Genomic DNA, 6,909 nt, shown 5'->3' with positions numbered 1-6,909 from the left:
GCCTGAGAGTTCGGGTTTGTGCATGATGTTTCTCAATGGATAGGAGGTAACGACATATATTGGTGGCATTGAAAGTACGGGTTTAGCTTTCTAAAGGCACTTAGAAAAGCAAGCGCCAACTTTTCCAGGTGAGGATACCTTGTTTCGACCTCTCCTAGAGTTCTACTAACATAGTAAATAAGAGATTGCGTACCTTCCTTCTCCCAGACTAATACTTCACTTACCGTCACCTCGAAAACCACCAAGTAAAGGTATAATTGCTCATCTACCTTCGGAGTGTGCAGTAGGGGCGGACTCGACATGTATCGTTTGAGTTCTTCCAAAGCTTGTTGGCATTTTGGGGTCTAGGAAAAATTATTCTTCTTCTTTAACAGTGAGAAGAATCGATGGCTTTTGTCTGAGGATCTCGAGATGGAACGGCCTAGGGCTACTATTCGCCCGGTCAGTCTTTGGACGTCCTTCACGTTGTCCACCACGGTGATATCCTATATAACCTTGATTTTATTGGGGTTGGTCTCGATTCCTTGATTGGATACCATGAACCCGAGGAATTTTCCTGATCCGACCCCGAATGCGCACTTCTCTGGGTTCAACTTCATATTGTATTGTTGTAATATGTCAAAGGTCTCCAACAAATGTTTCAAATGGCCCTATGTTCGCAGTGACTTAACTAACATGTCGTCAATATAAACTTCCATTGATTTTCCTATCCGTTCTTCGAACATCCGATTTACCAAGCGTTGATAAGTGGAACCGGCATTCTTTAGTCCGAACGACATTACATTATAACAGTAGGTGCCGAATTTAGCAATAAAAGAAGTCTTTCCTTGACCGCCCAAGTCCATTTGTATTTGGTTATACCCGGAGTACACATCGAGAAAGCTAAGTATCTCATGCTCGGCTGTCGCGTCGATCACCCGATCGATATTAGGAAATGGGACATAATCTTAGGGCATGCCTAGTTTAGATATTTGTAATCTACACACATTCTTAGCTTATTCTCTTTTTCATGTACTACCACTATGTTAGCTAATATGTTCGGGTATTTAACCTCCTGGATGGACCCTATTTTAAGGAGTTTGGATACCTTGTCTTTGATGAACGCATACTTGACCTCGAACTGCGGCCACATCTTCTACTTAACCCGATGGAACTTTAGGTATAAGCTCGGCTTATGAGTGATGTCATGCCCCCTTTTTTCCTCCATGGAGAAAGTCCGGATTTCGACATTCATGGGGGGTAATGACTCATTTCCTTTTGGGAATTGGGTATTTGAAGAGTCGCCACCTAACGGATTATAGTGCGTTAGGGAACCTAGAGCGATTAACTCTTGGATTGGTTTGCATTACCAGATATTAGGGTAAGGGATCAAAATGACCTCGAGGGGAAGGTGTTAGGCACCCCTCTTAGTCCACAACTGTGGGTCCCGGACAAACTTATATTTACGAATTAGTCCATTAACAAATAAATAGTTGAATCAAATAATTTGCAAGTAAAGCTCGTTGTATTACTCAAATAATAAGGCAAAGATTTTATACATATAAAACAAAGTTTTAAACAAAAGGAATTTTGAGAAAGGAGGAGTCCTAGGTTGGTTAGCCTATAGGATCACCCCACACAATGTCCGGTAAACACTCCTCAATGAGGGGCTACACGTGATATTAACGCGTAGTCATCATATCCCATATCTACCCTTCCCACCTCTTAGTGGTCATTAAAGCACGTGTTGGTCAACGATCTCTATTGCGTGCTGTTACCCATCCCTTCTTAATGGTCCTGGAGGAAACTTAGGACCCCTACCTATAGGTAGTTCTAGACAGACCCCTAATGTTTTAAAGGAGAAAATACTAAGGCGACAGGCAAAAACAATTAGGACCTTAGCACATAAGATAGAAAAGGAGCAATTAGAGGCTCAAGTTTACCTCCACAAACATTGCACATAGGCAGCACGACTCAAACACAGATAAAGGTCTTTTGTTAAACAATATCCTAAGGCATGATGTCTAAGTGAATATCAAGACACAGAAGATAGGCAGTTTATTTATAAACTCAGAAGTAACGACCCTATCAGTTTGCCTACTAGTTTTTAAGCCTATTAAAATCAGAACGATAGTAAGTAACAGAAACAGTTCAGAGTTACAGGATTTGAAAATGCCCCATAGGCTTGCCTATACGTGGAATAAATGATAACTACATTTTATATAGTAAAACAGGGCAAATTTTAAAACAGACTTTTGAATCCTTATAGGCATGCTGTCTAATGATAGATTAAAGCAGTTTTTGAAAGAACTCATTTCAGGGAAAATAAACCACTAATTAAACTAGTTTCGAAGTGAACTAATCATGGACTGGATTGATTTGTTTAAAACTAAACTGATTTAAATCTATAGGCATAATTTCTGGTGTTGTTCCCTATAGGCATGATATCTAATTGTTAAAAAATTGATGTTAGAAACTGGTAGGCATGATATCTAATTGTTAAAAAACTGATGTTAGAAACTGGTAGGCATGATAACAAATGAAAACATATATAAATATCCATTATAACAGAAGTTGAACTGGACCATATACTATAGGCATAGTATCTACTCGTGAAGTTGATTTTAAGACCTATAAACATGATTTCTATTATTGGAACCACTTGAAATGTATAGGCATGATTTTTACCATAGCAAATATATAAAATCCTATAGGTATGGTTCCTACATGGAAGGCAAACATAGCAAAATATAAAGTTCTATAGGCATGGTTTCTACTTGGTAAGGCAAACATAGCAAAATATAAAGTCATATAGGCATGGTTTCTACTTGGTAAGGCAAATATAGCAAAATATAGAGTCCTATAGGCATGGTTTCTACCCGTATTACCCCACAAATATGTAACTACCCACCTTTTTTCACTAGTTACCCCAATATTCATTTACAAATTATTACAGGCCATATGAATGAATTACATAAGACCTATAAACATAGGCATAGTATCTACTCGTGAAGTTGATTTTAAGACCTATAAACATGATTTCTATTATTGGAACCACTTGAAATGTATAGGCATGATTTTTACCATAGCAAATATATAAAATCCTATAGGTATGGTTTCTACTTGGTAAGGCAAACATAGCAAAATATAAAGTCATATAGGCATGGTTTCTACTTGGTAAGGCAAATATAGCAAAATATAGAGTCCTATAGGCATGGTTTCTACCCGTATTACCCCACAAATATGTAACTACCCACCTTTTTTCACTAGTTACCCCAATATTCATTTACAAATTATTACAGGCCATATGAATGAATTACATAAGTAGATAAGAAAAATAAGAAGTTATTCTATAGGGAGCCTACAAATAGGCCTAGATTTTCAAAGCCTCCAATAGCCTCAAATGCTCAAATTCCATAGAAAAAAGTCATTGTCTAGGTGCATCAGAGTTTCCTAAGGATCTCAAGGATCCCAGAAAGTGCTCACACATAGACTTGGTAAACAAATTAAGTAAGTGCAGTGTGGAAGGGCCAGCCTTAGTGTGCAAGAGTTCAGAGGGTTCTCAAGAGGATCCCAAGGCAGTACACACACTGGAGGGGGCAGAACCTAATGACTTAGGAGTAGAGTGAGAGTGTTTGACACAGTTTGAAAAGTTTTAATGGGAAAACAATATTAAAAAGAAGTTTACTTGAAATAGTTTAGTAAAACAACAGAGGAGTTATTCAATGAGATAGTTTTGAAAAGAGTAGGGCAATCAACAAACAATAGACCAAAAATAGGTTCAGCATCACCCACAGAACAAAGAACCAAGACAGGTTTAGCACCACAAGCCTTCACACGGGGGTAAGTGGGAATTGGGGATAGGTAAAGCCCATAATGGTAAACACATAACAGGCAGAAGTCTTTAGAATTAGTACAGACATGCTCAGAAACACTGATTAGGCATAGTCGCAGAATCAGCACTGCTCAAGGGGTTCAGCATAGGATCACCATGATTTAAAATCAATCCCCAGACTCATACAAGTTTAGGAGTGCAGACTACTTTACGAGGAGATTCATACCAGAAACCAGATAGAGCAAGATCACATGGAGACAGACTACATAGAGGGGGTAACATGTTCATACTGATCCTAAGGAAGGGGAGTACATAACATGCTAATAATGTAAACATATCAACTATAGGTTTCATAGCAAAACCATAAGTAAAAGCAGACTAGAAACAAGATGAATTGAAGTAATAAAAGGACCATATTGTTTTTGGAACTTGAATTGAAATTAGAATATACCAGTAAAGAAGGTAGTAAACACAAAGTGAGGAGCAAGAGAGTAGAGTAATCAGCCTTGGCTTGCAGCCGACTGACTTAGAACAATAGCAAGTAACCAGAGAAAAGAGAGCAGAAGAGAGTTTTTTGTGAAAGAGAGACTTTTGAACCAATGTGTTCGTGTGTTTGTGTTAATGAGAGTGTATGTATATATAGTAGTTCAAAAATTAGGTAAAATAAGGCAAGAATCACATTAGTATAATAATTATAGAACCAAGTACTGATCAGAATCAAATCAATGCAAGTACTCCTTTAATTAAGGAGTAATCAACCAACAGTAATGGGCAGAAAATGTTTAAGGAAAGAAATCAAGTAGGGAATCGGGTACAAAATAGATAATTAGGGGTAAGTACATAAGGGTTCAATTAAGGAAACAACTAGTAAAGAATCAGTAAATACTCGGTTAACCAAATAAGGTAAGAAAACAAAATAAAGTTGCAGAATATGAAAAATAATCGAAAATCAGCCTATAGTAAATCAGTGAATCAAGGACTCGGAATTACTGATTTTAAGGAGAGTAACATGGGTTCCTAAGTTTAAACAGGAAAATTGAAGGTCTAAAGGGAAGTTTTCAAATCAAGCCAAGAAACATAGAGTTAAGAGTCAATCAAAGAGAGGATTTTAGCATATAAATAGAGTGAGATAAGAGTAACCAAACATAGCAAGCAAAGACGCAAGTATTGACCAGTCAAGATGAACACAAATATATAGAGGTGATATAAGTTAGGCTAAAACTCAGTAGGAACATATTCTAGGCAAGATAGTCACAGAAACTCAAACAAGAATAGGCCAGTCACAAAATCAAACGAAGAAACCTAGAAAACTTAGGGTTTTTAACATAGACGAGTTAAAGACGTGATAAACTCATAGAATAAGTCAAAATATGCAAGAAATAGAAGTTTAAACACAAAGAATCAGTTTAAAAAAAGTTTTAGAAGAAATTCCGAAAACCCTAATTTTAGAAGAAGGCAAAAACACTTGAAATCACATGGTTCTTGTAAAGAGTTCCAAGGATAGTGTCAAACATCAAAGAAACAAACTCAAATTTTTTTAAATTTGTATAGATCTAGGAGATGTAGGCAGAAATTAGGGTTTTAGAAGAAACCTAAATAGAGATGAAAGAACCTATCTAGAATCCCAAGGATCGTAACAAATACAACGTAATTTTGCTCGAAATCATATTGGAATAGCCAAGAATAGACAAGTGACGAACCCTAGGTGCAAGTTGGCATGGCCCTAGGCCCTTGAAGACCTTAGAGAAGGCAAGCATGGCATTAGAGAAGCCATTAGAGGCTTAGGAGTTGATGGGAGATCACCGGAGAAGACCGGAGAAGAGAGGTCGACGATTTGAAGGGCTAAGGTTTGGTTGAGTTACTGAGAGAGGAGGAGAGATGAGATCATACAGAGGCGGCGGTCTATGAAACATGGTTAGGGTTAGGGGTCGTTTAGAGTTAAAAAAAGGAAGGAACGAACGAGGGCCGTTGATCTTTTAGATAACGGCTATGATTTGACGGGTCTTGGGTCGAGTAAGTTCATTTAGGGTATAGGTCGGGTAACTTGATTAGGAATTGGGCTGGGTATTGGGTTTAATTGTGGCTATGATTGAAATGTAATCCGGCTATATTTTAAATAGCCAATTTATCACTATATAATTTATAATAAATGACAGATAATTTCTAAAAAATAATTTTGTGTACTAAAATGATTTAAAATAGATATTTAACATTTTAAAAATATATAAGATCAATTTTATTTAAATAAATATAATTATACATTAACATGGCTAATATTGCAGTTATATGCAATTTAGCTTTAAAAATACAAAATGCGATTATAAAAATGCATTAAAACTATTTTAACAATATTTTGGCAAAAATATAGGATTTAAATGACTAAATCTCCACAACAATAATTTGAAGGATAATTATTGGGGATTTTATGAGTAAAAAGGGAGGAAATAAATTATTTTAAAATCTTTAAAAGTATAAAATAAAATTATAAAAAACTTGTGCATGCTTATATATACATATATATGCTATTTTGAAAGTAGTTATGCATATTAAAAGTATATATGGAAAAATTGGGTATCAACAAGTGGTTACCTTCGGTTGGATCCCTGTCATGTCAAGGTGGGACCAAGTGAAATAATCTATGTTAGCTTTAAGAAAATCAATGAGTTTTTTCCTGAGCTCGCGAGTTAACCCCGAGCCCAGATATACCTTTCGGTCTGGTAGGCATTCGATTAGTATGATTTATTCCAACTCCTCGACCGTCGATTTAGTGGGATTGGTGTCATCATGAGCTATGAATGATCTCGGGACTCTGTAATCTTCCTCCTCGTCTATTCCTCGTTCCTCTGGTTCGTCCGAGATCGGCATTAGTAATTGCTATTTAGTTTCTTCCTTGGCCGGCTTCACGTTCCTTGACGTCGATACTGCAGGCACCGGGAGTACTTTGTCGACTGTGAACATCTCCTTTGCAGCATGTTGTTCTCCATCGATCATCTTGATTCCTCACAGTGTAGGGAATTTCAACGCCTGATGTAAGGTTGAAGGCACCACCCTCATGTTGTGAACCCATGGCCTTCCGAATAGAGAGTTATATCTCA

Source organism: Nicotiana tabacum, chromosome 16 (assembly GCF_000715075.1).
Source record: "Nicotiana tabacum cultivar K326 chromosome 16, ASM71507v2, whole genome shotgun sequence".
In the NCBI taxonomy this organism is placed as follows: Eukaryota; Viridiplantae; Streptophyta; class Magnoliopsida; order Solanales; family Solanaceae; genus Nicotiana; species Nicotiana tabacum.
This window is presented reverse-complemented; position numbering follows the sequence as displayed.